Here is a 20640-nt window from a genome sequence, read left to right on the forward strand (position 1 = left end):
GGTCAGGGGCTGGCCTTAAGCTGATTGGTTTAGTATTCACACCTGTTGGAGACAACATTGGCCACACTAATATAAATTTGATGTGTTTTTATTGTGGACTCAAATATAATGGAATAACAATGGAATGCAGTGGAATTTCATGGATGGAATGGGTGTAGGGTGTCGGCACGACTGGCTCCAGGAATGGTGGTTGATGCAAACAGCTGATTAGACAATTATTTGCTTTTATCCTGTTTAAAGCCATACAATAAGCCTTGTACTTGAGTGATAAGAAGGAGATGAGCTACAGTTCCAGTTACCTCCAATAATAAAGCCATAAAACCAGCCCCTGCGGTGTTGAACACAATGGACTGCAAATCTTCCTGTCAGTCCACCAAGGTGCGGTTCTCGAGGAAACTTGGATGGACATCTGTCAACACAATATGGGACAACAAAGGACAAGGACTGATTGCAATGCAAATAAACTGTAATCTGTTCTGATTGGCCATGGAGATGTCTTGGGATGGGCAATGTATGGGTTATGTGTGTGGATGACTGCTCATCATATAGGATGATGAGATAGAGGGAGCACTTCCTTCCTATCACCTTCCCCTCTTCCTTGCACCCCTATCCCTTAATCAGTTAGGATCCCCCTTTGTATTTATATGTATGTATAGCTTATAATAAACCCCTATAAAGATCCAGTAGTCCTCAATCAATTAGTAAGGCAATCTAAAAACAAAGCAGTTTCTACAACACCCAAAATAAGTCAAGTGAAATTGGAATTTTTATACTTACTAATAGAAACTATTTGCACAAATTTAAGCTGTAGCACATACCACAAGCCCACATCGAGAAACACTTATATACTATATAACAGCTGGCATTTACCGAGATGGCTTCTTAATGTGGCCATGGGACAATATAGAAGGCTGAGAAGAAACTGCTCGGACATCAAGAAATATGATGTAGATGCAGTCGCCCTGACACAGAAATTTCAAGAACAAAAATATCCAGAGAAAATCCTTATAGAGTTTGCTGAGAAAGCCAGAAACCTAGACAGATCCACTTTTTTCAAGAAAAACCACAGAATGTTACAAAGGAAGAAAACTGATCATCCCTTTTAGAGATGAGTGAATTGAAGTTGACGAACCCGAATTCGTTACAAATTTCATGAAAAATTCGATTCGCAACGAATACGAATATCGCCGCGATTCTATTGCGCGAATTGCTTCATTAAACTCCATTTTACAGCGTTCCAGGCTATTGGGGACCTAAGATGGCGGATCCACATGTGAGTACATGGGGCAGGGGATTATGCGAGGGTGGGAAACAGCGGCGGGAATGAAGGTAGGCGGGCTGACCCTGAACCACATGTGAGATGCAGCCTATCAGTGTTCACTGACCCCTGTGATGTCACAGCAACTATATAATCGGCGGCCATCTTGCCTCTTTTCATTTAATCTAAGCACTCAGATGGAGAGGACGGGACTGCGTGTGTGTGAATAGCCCATACCACAGCGTTACACTGCAACTGCTACTCACATCAGCATTAGGGAAAGGCAGGAGTGCAGAGTGCTGTGCTGTTACACTGAGAAGGATCATTGATTGCTAAACCTCCTATTCACGTTATTGAGCATTGCATTGGTGTTTTACAAAAATACAGAGTTTTTTCTGCTAATAGTTAGGCATATTACTGCCCTCATGAGTGCATACCGCATAGGTACATCCAAGTATTGTACCATTTAGTAGCTGTCAAGGTACTCCAAATGGTCAAAGTCCAAACAATAGTATCCACCGGCTGGTGTTTTACAAAAATACAGAGTTTTTTCTGCTAATAGGCATATTACTGTCCTCATCAGTGTATACCGCATACGTACATCCAAGTATTGTACTATTTAGTACCCAAATTACAAAAAAATCCTCTGCACCCCCCTGGGAGGCCAATAATAGCAGGAGTTGATTCGTTAACGAGTCGTCTAGGAGAATATGTACACCGAATAATGCAAAAATATGTCACTGCCCTGCCATCTTATTTGAGAGATTCGGGACAATTATTGGGGCTTTTAGAAAATTTTAAATGGAATGATAATTTATGGTTGGTCACAATGGATGTGGTGTCTTTATATTCAAATATCCCACAAGAAAAGGGAGTGGAGGTTATTGGAGAAATGTTACATACTGATATTTTTATGCCGGATGTTCAAAAGTCACAACTATTTTGTATTCAAGGACCAGTTTTATATTCAATACCACAGGACTGCAATGGGCGCGAAATGTGCACCAGTTTTTGCTAACCTGTATATGGGGATGGTAGAAAAAACATGTATAGAAGAAAGTAGTTTTTTTAAACAGATAAAAAATTTTAAACGTTACATAGATGACCTCATTGGGGTTTGGGAAGGTAGTAAAAGTAGTTTTTATGAATTTTTTAATGAATTGAATAGGAATCAATGGGGTATGGAGTTTACAGAATGTATAGATAAGAACAGAATTACGTTTTTAGATTTGGAAATATACATAAAAAATTATAAAATAAATACAAAAATGCACTTTAAATCAATAGATGCTAATGGGTACCTACATTTTAAAAGTAGTCATCTTAAAAGTTGGAAGGTGAATATACCTTTTGGACAACTTAACCGTATAAAGAGAAATTGTTCAGAAAATACATGTTATGAAGAACAAGCAAAAGTTATAGAAAAAAGATTTTTAGATAAAGGATACCCTGCGAAAAGCAGACAGTATAGCAAGAAGGTAACAAATAGAAAAACAAAATGGCATTTCTAAAAAGAAAGATAATAAAATGCGGAATACTGTACAGCATTTGTGTCACGGTATTCAGAAGATGCAAAAAAAAGTTGAAAATATTATTTGAAAAAACTGGGATATATTACAACAGGATCCATTTTTAAACGAAGCGTTTGGTATTGAGAATTTTAAACCTAAATTTATTTATCACAGAGCAAAAACAGTAGCCCAAAAAATAGCACCCTCATACCCTATTTTAAATAAAATAAGAATTGAAAAAGGAACAATAAAACAAAAAGGTGCTTATAAATGTAATGAAAAAAGGTGTGGGACATGTAGTTATATAGAAGATGGGACACAAAGTATAAAAAGCGCAACAACAGGAGAAATAATTCCTATTAAAACATACTTGAGTTGTGCAAGTAATTTTGTGATCTATGTGTTAGAATGTCCATGCAGGACCCAATATGTGGGCCGCACATCTCAAACATTGCGTAAACGGATAAACTCACATAGATTTAACAATAAACATAAATATCCAAAGCACAGCATTTCTCGGCACTTTGCAATGTGCCATAATGCGGATCCAGGGTTACTACGGGTTATTCCCGTAGAACAGATAACTGAGGGATTACGGAGATTTTCCACCCTATGCAAAAGAGAAAGCTTTTATATTTTCAAACTGAACACTTTAGTCCCGAATGGTTTTAATGAATGTATAGAACGTCCGCAATAACTAATGTTTTTTTTTTTTTTTTTGTACATCACCCTATGAGAAAGTGTTTCCGGGGTTAAGGAGGTCAAAGGAAGGAGTATAAAGAGGATCATTGATCCAATAAAAACTATATCCCTGAGGAAGGGGAATAATCCCTGCAACGCGTCGGATCCATATGTACTAGTACACCATTATATTTTATGTTTGTTTTAAATGTAGTAATAAATTGTTACCTTGCAAACGGAGTATCAGTTGGTTGCATTCCTCGTTGGAGAAAGTTCAGCTACTCCCAAGCCATCTGGTGAAATATTGATCTGGTCTGCTCTCCCATTTTTTGTATTTTTTTCTTGCTGCTAATAGTTAGGCATATTACTGCCCTCATCAGTGCATACCGCATACGTACATCCAAGTATTGTACCATTTAGTAGCTGTCATGGTGCTCCAAACCGTCAAAGTCCAAACAATAGTATCCACCGGCTGGTGTTTTACAAAAATACAGAGTTATTTCTGCTAATAGTTAGGCATATTACTGCCCTCATCAGTGCATACCGCATACGTACATCCAAGTATTGTACCATTTAGTACCTGTTAAGCTGTCAAGGTGCTCCATACCGTCAAAGTCCAAACAATAATATCCACCGGCTGGTGTTTTACAAAAATAAAGAGTTTTTTTCTGCTAATAGGCCCTCATCAGTGCATACCGCATACGTACATCCAAGTATTGTACCATTTAGTACCTGTTTAGCTGTCAAGGTGCTCCATACTGTCAAAGTCCAAACAATAGTATCCACAGGCTGGTGTTTTCCAAAAAAAAAAAACTGAGTGTTTTCTGCTAATAGGCATATTACTGCCCTCATCAGTGTATACCGCATACGTACATCCAAGTATTATACCATTTAGTACCTGTTAAGCTGTCAAGGTGCTCCATACCGTCAAAGTCCAAACAATAGTATCCACCGGCTGGTGTATTTAAAAAATACAGAGTTTTTTCTGCTAATAGTTAGGCATATTACTGCCCTCATCAGTGCATACCGCATATGTACATCCAAGTATTGTACCATTTAGTAGCTGTCAAGGTGCTCCAAACCGTCAAAGTCCAAACAATAGTATCCACCGGCTGGTGTTTTACAAAAATACAGAGTTTTTTCTGCTAATAGTTAGGCATATTACCGCCCTCATCAGTGCATACCGCATACGTACATCCAAGTATTTTACCATTTAGCATGTGGGCCCTTACCTGCCTCCTCGGTGTCCGATCGGCGAATGACTGCTCCGTGCCTGAGATCCAGGCAGGAGCAGTCAAGCGCCGATAACACTGATCACAGGCGTGTTAATACACGCCTGTGATCTGTGTAGAAGATCAGTGTGCGCAGTGTTATAGGTCCCTATGGGACCTATAACACTGCAAAAGAAATGTAAAAAAAAAAGTGTTAATAAAGGTCATTTAACCCCTTCCCTAATAAAAGTTTGAATCACCCCCCTTTTCCCATAAAAAAAATAAAACAGTGTAAAAAAAATAAAAAAAATAAACATATGTGGTATCGCCGCGTGCGTAAATGTCCGAACTATAAAAATATATCATTAATTAAACCGCACGGTCAATGGCGTGCGTGCAAAAAAATTCCAAAGTCCAAAAAAGAGTATTTTGGTCACTTTTTATACCATTAAAAAATGAATAAAAAGTGATCAAAAAGTCCGATCAAAACAAAAATCATACCGATAAAAACTTCAGATCACGGCGCAAAAAATGAATCCTCATACCGCCCTGTACGTGGAAAAATAGAAAAGTTATAGGGGTCAGAAGATGACATTTTTAAACGTATAAATTTTCCTGCATGTAGTTATGATTTTTTCCAGAAGTGCGACAAAATCAAACCTATATAAGTAGGGTATCATTTTAACCGTATGGACCTACAGAATAATGATAAAGCGTAATTTTTACCGAAATATGCACTGCGTAGAAACGTAAGCCCCCAAAAGTTACAAAATGGCGTTTTTTCTTCGATTTTGTCGCACAATGATTTTTTTTTTCGTTTCGCCGTGCATTTTTGGGTAAAATGACTAATGTCACTGCAAAGTAGAATTGGCGACGCAAAAAATAAGCCATAATATGGATTTTTAGGTGGAAAATTGAAAGGGTTATGATTTTTAAAAGGTAAGGAGGAAAAAACAAAAGTGCAAAAACTGAAAAACCCTGAGTCCTTAAGGGGTTAAAGCTTCTTGGGTACTGCGGATGCCTACTCCTGACTGCTCCTGTGTCTTTCAGGAAGTACTTGACTTCCTGATGCTTCTGGGCTTGGGCCTTTAATTTTAGGATTTTTGAAATACATGCATACATGCTTAATTAAAATTTCAACATTTATGGTGCAATGTATGTGGTTATTAAACACTCTTGGGTAGTGTTTTTTTCAAATTTCCGGATAATTATCACAGTAATAAACTTGAATTTTCCACAATAATAATCATTACACCATTGAACGATTGTTACGTGTGATTTTTTAAGTAATATTTTCAAAAAAAATACGCAGAGGGATGAACTCTGCTTCTTTATTTCATAAAAAATTATTTTATAGAAGAATGTCTTTTGGTGGTCCACCATCCTGCATTATAGAGTCTTCTGGACTCTTGGATATGCGCTTGTTCTTAAACAAAGGTACAAAAACCAAAAATGGCCAGTCAGGGCTATGGAGACGTTGCGCCTACATCTTACGGCCACATGAGCCCTGTGGGTGCTTGTGAGATTAGGTCCTTTGTACCCACACGGCGGGGTCCGGGACACAAATTTTGATTTAAATTTCAAATAAAAAAATCACACATTTCAATGGTCTCCACATGCTGCAGCCAACTCCAGGCTGCGTCATTCTGGTAATATATAGGGAGCACTCGCTGTCCTAAAGTTTTTTGTTGAGGGATTGTGAAGCCCTAGTGTGTACTCATGCATCAGCCAACTCCAGGGTGTGTCATTCATGCAACATATAGGTAGCACCTGCTGTCCTAAATATTCTTAAAATTATTTTAAAAATGGTTGTTTTTTCTTTGGGATTCTGAAGCCCTGGTGTGTACTCAATGCTGCTTCCTGCTACACTCTGTCAGCCCGTTGGTCCTGCGACAGTGTGCTACTCCGCCTCCACATCCTCCTCTGTGTCTTAAGCCTCCACTGCCCGGACAAGTCTCAGTGGACCTTCCATGTGTGCAGGTCACGGCGGTGTCATGCTGTTCTTCACATGGTTTGCCTTGGTGAAAAGTCTTGGAAACATGGCCGGTCAGGGCAATGGAGACGTTTCGCCTTAATCTCACGGCCACATGAGCCCTGTGGGGGCTTGTTGGATTTGGTCCTTCGTACCCACACGCTGGGATCCGGGACACGCAAAGGTTGTTTTAAATTTCAAATAAAAAAATTATGGCGCTGCTGGGCCTGGGTCTGTTAATTTCAAATTTTCTCATGGGTAGCACCCGCTATCCAAAATCTTTTTCAAAAATTTCTAAAATTGTGGTGTTTTTTTGGAGGGATTGTGAAGCCCTGGTGTGAACTCGTGCATCAGCCAACTCCAGGCTGTGTCATTCAGGCAATATATGGGTTACTGATGCCGCTGTGGGGCCTGGGTCTGTTAATTTCAAATTTTCTCATAGATAGCACCCGCTATCCAAAATCTTTTTCAAAAATTTCTAAAATTGTGGTGTTTTTTTGGAGGGATTGTGAAGCCCTGGTGTGTACTCGTGCATCAGCCAACTCCAGGCTGTGTCATTCAGGCAATATATGGGTTGCTGATGCCGCTGTGGGGCCTGGGTCTGTTAATTTCAAATTTTCTCATAGGTAGCACCCGCTATACAAAATCTTTTTCAAAAATTTCTAAAATTGTGGTGTTTTTTTGGAGGGATTGTGAAGCCCTGGTGTGTACTCGTGCATCAGCCAATTCCAGGCTGTGTCATTCAGGCAATATATGGGTTACTTATGCCGCTGTGGGGCCTGGGTCTGGTAATTTCAAATTTTCTCATAGGTAGCACCCGCTATCCAAAATCTTTGGTTTAAATTTCTTAATTCATCTTTTAATCTTAGGGATTGTGAAGGTCTAGTGCCTACTCATGCTGCTGGCAACTCCGGGCTGTGCCATTCATCCACTATATGGTCTCCTCATGCTGCCAACATCTCCATGCTGTGTCATTCAGCCACTCTATGGTGTCCTCATGCTTCAGCCTCATCCAAGCTGTGTCATTCAGCCACTATATGGTGTCCTCATGCTGACAACATGTCCGTGCTGTGTCATTCAGCCACTATATGGTCTCCTCATGCTGACAACATCTCCATGCTGTGTCATTCTGCCCCTATATGGTGTCCTCATGCTTCAGCTTCATCCAAGCTGTGTCATTCAGCCACTATATGGTGTCCTCATGCTGCCAACCCCTCCACACTGTGCCATTCAGCCACTATATGGTGTCCTCATGCTGCCAACACCTCCATGCTGTGTCATTCAACCACTATATGGTGTCCTCATGCTTCAGCCTCATCCAAGCTGTGTCATTGAGCCACTATATGGTGTCCTCATGCTGACAACATGTCCATGCTGTGTCATTCAGCCACTATATGGTGTCCTCATGCTGACAACACCTCCATGCTGTGTCATTCTGCCACTATATGGTGTCCTCATGCTTCAGCTTCATCCAAGCTGTGTCATTCAGCCACTATATGGTGTGCTCATGCTGCCAACACCTCCACACTGTGCCATTCAGCCACTATATGGTCTCCTCATGCTGCCAACACCTCCCTTCTGTGTCATTGAGCCACTATATGATGTCCTCATGTTTCAGCCTCATCCAAGCTGTGTCATTCAGCCACTATATGGTGTCCTCATGCTGCCAACACCTCCACACTGTGCCATTCAGCCACTATATGGTGTCCTCATGCTGCCAACACCTCCATTCTGTGTCATTGAGCCACTATATGGTGTCCTCATGCTTCAGCCTCATCCAAGCTGTGTCATTCAGCCACTATATGGTGTCCTCATGCTGCCAACACCTCAACGCTGTGCCATTCAGCCACTAAATGGTCTCCTCATGCTGCCAACACCTCGACGCTGTCATTCAGTCACTATATGGTCTCCTGACACTGATGCCACCACCAGGCTCTGTCATTGTGCTGCTGCGCGGCAGTGATTCTAAAAGTGATGCCGGTAATCTGCATGTTATTCTGAATAGCAGTATTATTTCACTAACCCAGCACACTCCATATGCGTTTTAGAACACAGCAAAGTGTTCTATACCCCTATAGAGGCTGTATGTAGGCTAGAAATAGCCTTTTTTTAATATAGATTTGCCGCAAAAAAATTCGGATCGAAACAAACTTTTCCGGAAAATTCGTCGAATCGGCCGAATCGAATTTTTGAAAACTTCGCTCATCTCTAATCCCTTTTACTGGTGACTATAGAAAGATTGAGAAAATCCTCAATAAGAATTGACACCTTTTATACAACGACAAAGACCTAGGCCCTAGGTCACCGGAAAAAAAAACAATTGTTTATTCCAGAGCGCCGAATGTAGGGATTAAAGTTGTACCCTCGATTAAGAATCCAACACCACCTGAAAAAACAGACACCTGGTTAAAATTGAAAGTTTATTTTCTATGTGGAACATGTAGGAACTGTAAAACAACTAGCTTTCCAAGGAAAATGGAGAAAGTAGTCTCTGCGGCAAATGGCTTTGAATGGGAAATTACAGACTTGTAATATAGTAAAGATGTCACATTTGTGAGCGAGGGCCCTTGTGGCAAACAGTATATCGGCAGAACAAAAAGACAGTTGAAAATCAGAATAGCAGAACACATTTATAACATCAAGAAAGGACTAAAGAAGCACCCACTTTCTGCCCACTTCATGAGTCATCACAATAGCAACCCTATCGGACTAAGATTCACCGCCATACAGACATTCAAGGCAGGATGGAGAGGGGGTAATTTCACAGTGAAAATGTCAAGAGCAGAGACAAGGATGATATTTGATTTTGAAAGTATTGAACCAAAAGGATTAAATGCAGAATGTGAACTTTTTGGATTTATATGAAATTTTTTTTAAATCTGAGGCCCCCAAGCGCGATAAAAAGAAGAAAAAAAAAGTAAGCAGGTGATATTAAAATTAACTGTATGAATTGCATATTTTAAGGCAAACTTTAATATATATCATAACTTCGCTATTCACAGCTTAATAACAGCTGCATACTACAGAGGAATTTTTTTTCTTTTTGGATTTCTTTTCTGTCACGACCACAATGCTCTCTGCTGACACCTCTGTCCATTTTAGGAAATGTCCAGAGCAGCATTTCTTTGCTATGGGGAATTTATCCTGCTTTGGACAGTTCCTGACATAGACAGAGGTGTCAGCAGAGAGCACCGTGGTCATGACAGAAGAGAAATCCGAAAAGAATTTCCTATGTATTATACAGGCGCGAATAAGTACTGGTGTTACACGATGCGCTCCGGCCTCACACGCTGGCCGTGAGCGCATGGTCCCCTTACCTTCTGCTGCTGACAGGGCTGGGACTCGCATTGCGGGACGCGTCCGCATGCGAGCCCCAGTCCGTCACTCTCTGGGTGTTTCTCCTGCCTCTCCCTCTCTTCTCCGGCGTGCGTGTCCCCGTCCCTTAGGGCATGCGAGCACTGGAGCTTTAAGATTTAAAGGGCCAGTATGCTCATTAGTGTAACCACCTGTGGCTTGTTTATAAATTCCTCCACCCTCCTCAGTTCTCTTCAGGATCTTTGTTGCCTTGTGCCCTAGAGAAAGCGTTCCTTTGTATTGCCTTGCCGTGTACCAGATCTCCTGCTCTTGTGACTTGAGCTTGCTCCTCTGCCGCCAGCCTACTGAACTCCTGCTACGTCCTGACTACGCTACTGTGCCGCCTGCCCTGACCTACTGCTATCCTGTGACTGTAAATGTGAGTGTTACAACTGGAAGGATTAAGATTTTTTTTTATAGAAGTAATTTACAAATCATTTAACTTTCTAGCATCAGTTGATTTAAAAAAAGAAAAAAAAAGTTTTTCAGAGTACCTGCCTTTCACCGCTCACTACATGATGGCACAGTCAGATATATAACTCATCTCTGACTGTGCCATCATATAGTGAGCGTTGAAAGGTAGGTAAAAAAAAAATAGCAACTAGTCCATTTATACGCCACACACTTTACCTTTTTTGCCCCCTGCTGGGGTGAGGCTGATGCCTCTTAGATTTATTAAAGAAATAGCACAGCAGCACAGAGTATTTCTGGAGGGAACTGTAGTGAGTCAGAATGTCTGTTTCACTACAGTTCCTGTGAGAAATACTCTGTGCTGCTGGGAAGCCTACTCCATCTTCTACCTGCCTTTCACCACCCCCTACATGATGGTACAGTCAGAGGTATAAGTTATATTTCACATATAACTTATGTTAGACTGTGCCATCATGTAGGGAGCGGTGAAAGGCAGGTAGAAAATACATACAACTATACAATTCATAAGCCACCCACCTGGCCAGGCTACCCTGTTTTGGGTCCATGCAGATGCCGACTGAGAAGGCCGACAGAGAGATCAGGGCACTTCTTCAGGAGGGCTCTGTACACCAAGGACAAGCGGGCTCTGTACACTGAGGACAAGCAGGGCTCTGTACACTGAGGACAAGCGGGGCTCTGTACACCGAGGACAAGCAGGGGTCTGTATACAGAGAACAAGCAGGGCTCTGTACATCGAGGACAAGAAGGGCCCTGTATACTGAAGACAAGCAGGGCTCTGTACACCGAGGACAGGCAGGGCTTTGTACACCGAGGACAAGCAGGGCCCTGTACACTGAGGACAAGCAGGGCCTGTACGAGAGAGAGTGAGCAGGGCGGCGGGCGCACTGATCGATGTCACAGTGAACTCCGACGTGGCGCTTCTGCGCTTAGACATGGGGTCACGTCACCCCCATGGTTGGGGCCCGGGTGTCAGGGGCAATTTAAAAATGTTTTTTTTTTTTAGATTTAAAGGGGTTATCCAGCATAAGGTGATTTTAGTACATACCTGGCAGACAGTAATGGACATGCTTAGGAAGGATCTGCACTTGCCTTGGGCTAAATGGCTATGTTGTGAGATTACAATAACACTGTGGCTAGCTTTCTGGGAACTTGTATTTCCTGTTTTCTTGTTTGCCTACAAATCCCATGATACCATTTTCCTCCTTCCCACACATCAGCTACCCCACCCATTGAAACTAATTGAGCTGCAGACCTGTGGTCTTCAATCAGGATGCCTAGAGCTGTTGCATTAGTTGCAGATTGATCCCTCCACCCATTGAAGTAGACAGGCTCCCTGTCATCAGCTGACTAGTGAGTCAGGTCTCGACCGCATTGCAAGCTGGGAAAAATTCAAAGTAATTTTGTATGCTGTTAAAAATATATATTGGGGTGAAAATCACATAAGAATTGTGAGAAAACCGTCACACACAGGTACAGACACTATATTATGAACTACACTAACTTTACAGCCCCTGCAGCATAGTCAAATAAAAAAAAATTCCCGGAATACCCCTTTAATGTGACAGGTGGCAGACAGCGGGCCCTTTTCCCGGCCGGGCCTTCAGACGACGGCCGAATGGACCGGCCGGTCAGTCCGCCCCTGGACTAAACCATTAAAAATTTTGACCGAGAAAGGGCTACTGACATATTTTTAATTACAGCAGCCTGCAGCTCTCTAAATATACGGTTTAGGAGGCCGCGAGGCCCCTTTTAGCGCGAGGCCTTAGGTGGCCACCTAAATCGCCTAATTAGAGAGCCGCCTCTGCTTATCTGCATAGCAGAAACTAAAATTTTCATTTATAGGAAGCGCACAGCACCCAGGAGTGACCATCTGCATAGCAGGCATTGCTATTTTCACTTACAGGGAGCGCATAGCACTCAGGAGATAATATCTACGTAGCAGACACTGTGACTTTTATCTACAGGGAGCACACAGCGCTCAGGAGCTACAAGCTGCATAGCAGAATCCGTGACTTTCATTTACAGGGAGCGCATTGCACTCAGAAGAAATCATCTGCATAGCAGAAACTGTGACTTTTATTTTCCAGGAATGCACAGCCCTCGAGTAAACTTAAAGACTGATTTTTCAGGGAGCGAATACCACTCTGCAGTGTGAATACTCATAATTATTGCACACCATTTTGGCATTGATTGCATAATTAATATCATATGGGGATATTTGCATGTCTACCAGTTTTTTTGTGTTTTTTCTGTAATTTAAGAGCAGGAAGGTGGTCGCTAAGGCCCAGCGAACCTCCCCACTGTATTCTACCTAAATAAATAATTTTATTTGACCTTAATTTGGTCTCATCACTCTTTCCTTTCCCATCACTTACTATTCCCGATCCCCCCCCCTCTTTTCTCTTACTGCTATCCCTTTCCCTCTCCATTTTCACTTCTTTCCTACACCTTGATCTCACCTCTTATCTCACAGATATCCCACAGTAGTAAACCTGAGGACTGCCCTCCCTCCATTTTCTGGAACCAGTTGATTTGAAAAAAACATTGTTCCACAGGAGTACACCTTTAAAGGGTACCTCTCATCAAAAAAAACTTTTGATATATTATAGATTAATGTATGCAGAATAACTTTACAATTGCATGTTATTAAAAAAATATGCTTCTTTCTATTTAATTTTCCACTTTGAAGAAATGACCACTAGGGGTCTCCCTACCAGTCCCGGCAGCAAGCATTTCAGACTCATGCTGGAGTCCTAAACACTACGAGCTGCCAGTCTGCTTTGTTCACAAAGGAGAACACTCAGAGCTGCCAGCCTGCTTTGTTCACTGCCTGTTTGGCTGTGAACAAAGCAGGCTGGCAGCTCTGAGTGTTTAGGACTCCAGCATGAGTCAGAAATGCTTGCTGACAGGACTGATCGGGAAAAATACAATAGAAAGAAGCATATTTTTCATTAAAATGCTATTGGAAAGTTATTCAACATTCATTAATCTAAAATATATCAAAAGTTTATTTGATGAGAGGTGCCCTTTAAGATACCACAGGCAATGTAACCTTCCTTTTTGGTGGTCTCATCTCAATAAGTTGTAAGGCAGTGTAAAAGGGGTAGAAGACAAATAAAACATGGGAAAGGATGGGGCTTTCTTCTTGCCTGTTAATGCATTGTTCCATTTTTCCATGTACACAATGATTGTATATTGTCATGAATTATACTGTGCTGTAAAAGGGGGTGAGTTCCAAGCTTTGTGGCTCTGGTGGTTTTCTAAACAAAGGTATTGAGCACATCCTTGCATGTCTTATCTTATTTAGACAGCTTCCTCAGCTAACCTGACCACAACCACCACAGCAATTCCCTCAGCAATGGGTAGATAGTGTGGAATACACCTGCTGTCAGACCATGTTTTGCACCCAGAAGCCGTGCCTAAAGATGTGCAATTCACCCCAAACGCATAGCAGAAGTCATTTTGTTTTAGTTGATTTGTATATGGGACAAAAATTTGCAGGTATCAGTTAGCATACTGTTCAGCTAATGTTTCGGGTTGCAGAGTATGCAAAGGTTCTTATAGATGTAGACCTCTCTCTACATAGGGCTAGATATATTTTTATGATTAACTATAAGCTTAGGATAACACTGGGCAGATACGCAATCTATTTGACACTGTGAGAAATCTGCCGAGCAGCGAGAAATACACTGTGTATGTGCTAGGAGCAGACACAGAGCTTTCCCCGCTACAGCCCTGTGTCTGCAAGGTTTGGAGGCTGGCCGTGCGCACTGGCATACTTGTGACGCATGGCTGGCTCCCCAACCTTTTTGCAGATGCAGGGTTGTAGCGGGGAAAATCTTAATCCTTCTAGTACTTATAAGCTTTGTATGCTCAACAGGAAGTTCTTTTCTTTTTGAATTTCCTTTCTCTCTGACCACAGTGATCTCTGCTGACACCTCTGTCCATATCAGGAACTGTCCAGAGCAGGAGAGGTTTGCTATGGGGATTTGCTCCTACTCTGGACAGAGTGGACAGAGGTGTCAGTAGAGAGCACTGGGGTCAGACAGAAAGGAAATTAAAAAAGAAAATACTTCCTGTGGAGCATACAGAAGCTTATAAGTACTAGAAGGATTAAGATTTTTTAATAGAAGTAATTTACAAAATCTCCAAGACAATTTCCTACATATACCAATATTGTATTCCTCTAAATAATAGTCATACAGTTACCAAATCAAACAGGTATAAAAGGAGCATATATTACCATATGTATAACCATCATATGGTTACTGACCAACCATTATACCAACACCAATAATACCTCTTCACAAGGACAAATAATACTGCCATACTTTAACCACATACCACCACCTCACAGTGACTGAATAATGCCATCATACTGTTACTGAATAAAAAAATCACTGTATACAGACCAATATTACCAATAATACCACAATAAACACATTATATAAAGATCAATATTCAGTGGATACCAGCTCTAAAGACCATAAAATTAATTTATTGGCAGTTATATCCATGTGACTTACAAGTGACATCTTCTCTGAGTCATTCTCCTTCCTTTTTGTTTTCTAGCATGCCATAATAGCTTCTAGCCATGACTCTTTTCTGGAGAATCTGACAGAAAAACACCATAGGCTCCTTTCTTTGTCAACACCTCACTTACCGCTATACAGTCTCCTAATCTATAGTCCCCAAAGCAGGAATAATGCCCTACTTAATGCCCCTGACAGTAAAATAGGGTAGATAAGTAAGCCTCCTGTTAGACAGATAGGTCCCCTATTATGTCTCCTACAGCAGTTAGGTAGTTCCCCCATTAGGGAGGTATGTCCAACGGTAGGTAATCCCTTCACTATGAAGGGGTACTCCGCCCCTAGACATCTTATCCCCTATCCAAAGGATAGGGGATAAGATGTCAGATCGCCACGGTCCCGCTGCTGGGGATCCCCGAGTTCGCTCTGTGCGTAATGACGGGCAATACAGGGGACGGAGCAGCGTGAAGTCATGGCTCCGCCCCTCGTGACATCATGGCCCGTCCCCTTAATGCAAGTCTTTGGCAGGGGGCGTGACGACCGCCACGCCCCCTCCCATAGACTTGTATTGAAAGGGGCGGGCCGTGACGTCATGAGGGGCGGAAAGAGGGAAGAGGGAGAGGGCCTGGACTATGTATTTGCAATCTGTGAGCCTGCCTGCCTCCTTCAGAAGACCCACACTGAGCCTAAAATTTAAATCAAGGCTTCTTTCTTTTCTCTGACCAACGACAACGTTTAAGGCAGTTGTTCAGAGTATAAACACTTGTGTTCTTACTATGTTTAGCAAAAAACAGGAAAAAATCCGCTCACCTCTCCATGTAGATTGTAGCTGCCATGATTACTGATTGTTCCAGGTGCTGCCGGGGCGTTGCTGCCATAGACAAGGTGCATAATGGAAAAAAGGTTTGCTCACTTGGAGCAGGAATTCCTCAGCACTTCCAGACACATCAATGTGTATAAAAAGCTTTATTTCATCTTCATTAAAAGCATCAGGGTAACAAATCAAGTGAAAAACATGGACCGACATGTTTTGGCTGTGTAGCCTATTTCAAGGTATGCTTCAGACAAAAATCTTATGCCGAATAAATATACAAATGGATATAGAACTCCTCCCTCTTGTGCACATCACGTCCTGTATTGTTCCTGGGCCAGAACTCCTACATTCACACCTGGTCAATGTAATGAGCAGTATAGTTCCTAATTCACACCTAATTTTTATTTTAGTTTTTGCCCCTTATCCGCTTGTGATATTGACTAGGTGCGAATTAGGAGCTATACTGCTCGTTACATTGACCAGGTGTGAATGTAGAAACACTACATGTTTTTAACTTAGCAGAAAACAAAGGAAAGTCCAACGTGGTAGTTCAAGCAATCCAAAACGTTTCTTCAGCAATTAGCCAACATGGAAGACAGGTGACGCGTTTCGGCCACGGTGTGCAGCCTTACTCTGATTTTTGTCTGCATGCAATAGCCTCACTGTGAGACCATAACCTTAGGCTCTGTTCACATCTGTGGCTGTCCTTCATAACTGATGGATCCAAACAGACTACAATGAATTATAATTGAGAACATTGGACTATGGCAAGATGCCATTTCAGCAAGGCAATGTATGCTGTGTTTTACTTGTGGTCAAATGTGATGAAAAAGGCCAATGTTGGCCCCATACTTACAATACTATGGTTTAAAATTATGAACAACTCCCTGTGTTTAATATTTTAGGCTGTCATCTTATGAATTACATTCTAAAAGCACACATACAGTATACACAAATACATATATTTTTAAACTGTTTATGAAATGAGTAAGAGTAAAATTCCAAGGCTGCATTCCTTCCAACCTTTATGCACTATGACAAAGGATCGCTTCCTCTTTTGGCAAAGACTTGATTGCATAACTGGGTAGTAAGATGAGTCAGACTGCCTCAATCCCCCCCCCCCAACCCATGAGTCCCCCCCTTTCCTACCCCCTCAGGCTATTCACAGAACTTTGTTTTTGGATGCGCAACCACCAAGAGAAAATAGATTTCCTATAAATCAGAGCCTTGGTTCCCAGAAACAATGGGCTCAACTCTACAGTAGGCATTATATGATTAAATAAGCAAGTATCAACCAATGAGCATAGTGTCAGTAATCTGCACCTAAGGAAAAAGCCTAAAGGATACATCCATCTTTGAGCTCCACTTTACAGTTTCTGAAAGAGTTGAATTTCTTATGTTGTTCTGTTGTTCTGATCCTGAGTTACAGTCTGTATTGTATGCCCAAGCTGCCTTCACAATTCTGTAGGCCTTAGAGATGAAGTCTTCCAGTACTCATTCCTTGCCGATTCAATGTCAACATAAAACGTCATCAGGAGATTTGTATTTTATGACTTTTCTTTAATTGAGACACTGCATGGTAATATTTTCCACTTTGTTATAGAAAGGATGGGATTTCCACAAGCTTGCTTGCTGTATCCAATAACAGCCAGCAGAATTGGAGTCCTGGACCATAAGGGACCGTGTACACTGCTGAATTTCAACCCGAAAAATTCTGTAGCAAAAATTTAGGCTTCGGGACCTACCAAAAGAATGAACATGTTCATTCTTTTGTCAGAAATCCACACAATGCATTGTCATCTATGGAGAAGGTGTATGTCCTCACAGTCCTAACGACCATGGATTTCGGCGGCACGCGCTACAGGCAGAGTCTCCATCTCAAAATATCACTGGGTAGCAGAAATTCAGCAGTGTGGATAGGCCTACAATGTTTTTACAAAGTTAAACTTTATAAGTAGAATATACCTTCTGCATATATGTTAATATTTTTTAATATGCTAGTGAGGCTCAAGAGGGTATTCCCCAGAACAGCAAGACCCCAGTCTCGTTGATGGAGAGGACTCTTAAAATAAAAAGGGAATGCCTGGAATCATGATGACTAGCCATGGGCTAATATATATGTGGTGGCCCAGTATGGGATGGTGTTTCCCCATACCTCTCCTGCCCTGTCATGCAGTGTCCCTTCGTGTCCCCAGGGCCCCCCTCCAGTGTTACCTTCAGTGTACATATGTTATACGTTAAAAGTGTAATGATTCTTTAATTGCTTTGACCATGTGATTGTTACCCAGGAAGCACTAGTGACCACATGACCATCAAGTGACCTATGGGCTCCTTGCACAGCCCCCTATATAACCAGGGGAGGGGCTGAAATCTCTCTCTTATCTCATTGCTATTCCTGCTGAGGTCTAGTGCAGTGGTCTCAGAGTGTGTCCAGAGCATTGGAGGCCTCAAGCCTAAAGTCTGCCGCCACAAGTCAGCTCAAGTAAGCTAAAGTCATTGTCTTGTCAGTCACAAGTCAGTCATGAGTCAAGTCAATTGTCTAGTCACCGTGGCATGCACAAAAGTGTCTCTACATATTTCAAGTCCCAGCAAGCCTGCAAGGTCCCCCTGTGTCACTGGTCACCTCCTTGGGATTCTGGCTGTACTGCATAGACTGTGTCTTCTGTCTAAACTCAGTAAAGCTACCATTTGTCCGTAACTTGGCGTTGGTGTCTTCATTGCCCCCATGCCTAGCCCAGGACCAGCGGTATTACCTTCGGGTGGTTAAGGCTAAACCATGCCCTGGCGTCACGATAAGAAGGGATTAATCACATCTGCCCCGTGGGTTATAATGTTCTTGTAGACCCAATTTTTGAATTTTTACAAGGGGTAAAAGGATAAAATTTATACTTGAATTTGTAGCCCAATTTCTCTCGAGTAAGCACATACCTCATATGTCTATGTAAATTGTTTGGCGGGTGCAGTAGAGGGCTCAGAAGCGAAGGAGCGACAAGGGGATTTTGGAGAGTACGTTTTTCTGAAATGGTTTTTTGGGGGCATGTTGCATTTAGGAAGCCCCTATGGTGCCAAAACAGCAAAAAAAAAAACATGGCATACCATTTTGGAAACTAGACCCCTTGAGGAACATAACAAGGAATTAAGTGAGCCTTAATACCCCACAGGTGTTTCATGACTTTTGCATATGTAAAAAAAAAAAAAAAAAATTTCACTAAAATGTGTCTTTCCCCCCAAATTTCACATTCTTGCAAGGGTTAATAGCAGAAAATACCCCCCAAAATTTGTAACCCCATCTCTTCTGAGTATGGAGGTACCCCATAAGTTGACCTGAAGTGCATTACGGGCGAACTACAATGCTCAGAAGAGAAGGAGTCATATTTGGCTTTTTGAGAGCAAATTTTGCTCGGGGGGCATGTTGCATTTAGGAAGCCCCTATGGTGCCAGGACAGCAAAAAAAAACGACATGGCATACCATTTTGGAAACTAGACCCCTCGGGGAACGTAACAAGGGGTTAAGTGAACCTTAATACCCCACAGGTGTTTCACAACTTTTGCATATGTAAAAAAAAAATTTTTTTTTTTACCAAAAATGCTTGGTTTAGCAAAAATTTAACATTTTTAAAAAGGTAATAGCAGAAAATACCCCCCAAAATTTGAAGCCAAATTTCTCCCGATTCAGAAAACACCCAATATGGGGATGAAAAGTGCTCTGCTGGCGCACTACAGGTCTCAGAAGAGAAAGAGTCACATTTGGCTTTTTGGAAGCAAATTTTGCTCTGGGGGCATGCCGCAATTAGGAAGCACCTATGGTGCCAGGACAGAAAAAAAAAACCACATGGCATACCATTTTGGAAACTAGACCCCTTGGGGAACGTAACAAGGGGTAAAGTGAACCTTAATACCCCACAGGTGTTTCACGACTTTTGCATATGTAAAAAAAAAATTATTTTTTTTACACTAAAATGCTTGTTTTCCCCCAAATTTTACATTTTTACAAGGGATAATAGCAGAAAATACCCCCCAAAATTTGTAACCCCATCTCTTCTGAGTATGGAAATACCCAATAAGTGGACGTGAAGTGCACTGGGGGCGAACTACAATGCTCAGAAGAGAAGGAGCATCATTGAGCTTTTGGAGAGAGAATTTGGCCATGTGCATTTCCAAAGCCCCCCCGTGGTGCCAGAACAGTGGACCCCCCCACATGTGACCCCATTTTTAAAACTACACCCCTCACGGAAGGTAATAAGGTGTGCAGGGAGAATTTACACCCCACTGGTATTTGACGGATCTTTGGAACAGTGGGCTGTGCAAATTAAAAATTTTATTTTTCATTTTCACAGACCCCTGTTTCAAAGATCTGTCAGACACCTGTGGGGTGTAAATGCTCACTGTACCCCTTGTTACATTCCGTGAGGGGTGTAGTTTCCAAAATGGGGTCACATGTGGGTATTTATTGTTTTGCACTTATGTCAGAACCGCTGTAAAATCAGCCACCCCTGTGCAAATCACCAATTTAGACCTCAAATTTACATGGTGCACTCTCCCTTCTGAGCCTTGTTGTGCGTCCCCAGAACACTTTGCGCCCACATATGGGGTATCTCCCAGCATGCCAACACAGCAAACAGCTGTCAAGGCATGGTGGGAGTTGTAGTTTTGCAACATCTGGAGGGCGACAGTTTAGAGACCACTCTCTAAACTGTCGCCCTGCAGATGTTGCTAGGCAACAGACTCCTGGACACGCGGCGTCATACTCACCTCCACCGCCGCCGTGATCACAGCCGCCGCCGGGTAAGTGATCGCCGCTTCCGCCGCCGCCGCTACTACACGGTTCCCCCCGCTGTGCCCGGACACCGATGGGTGGGCATAGCGGGGGGAACCGAA

This window comes from Hyla sarda, chromosome 6 (genome assembly GCF_029499605.1).
Source record: "Hyla sarda isolate aHylSar1 chromosome 6, aHylSar1.hap1, whole genome shotgun sequence".
Classification (NCBI taxonomy): Eukaryota; Metazoa; Chordata; class Amphibia; order Anura; family Hylidae; genus Hyla; species Hyla sarda.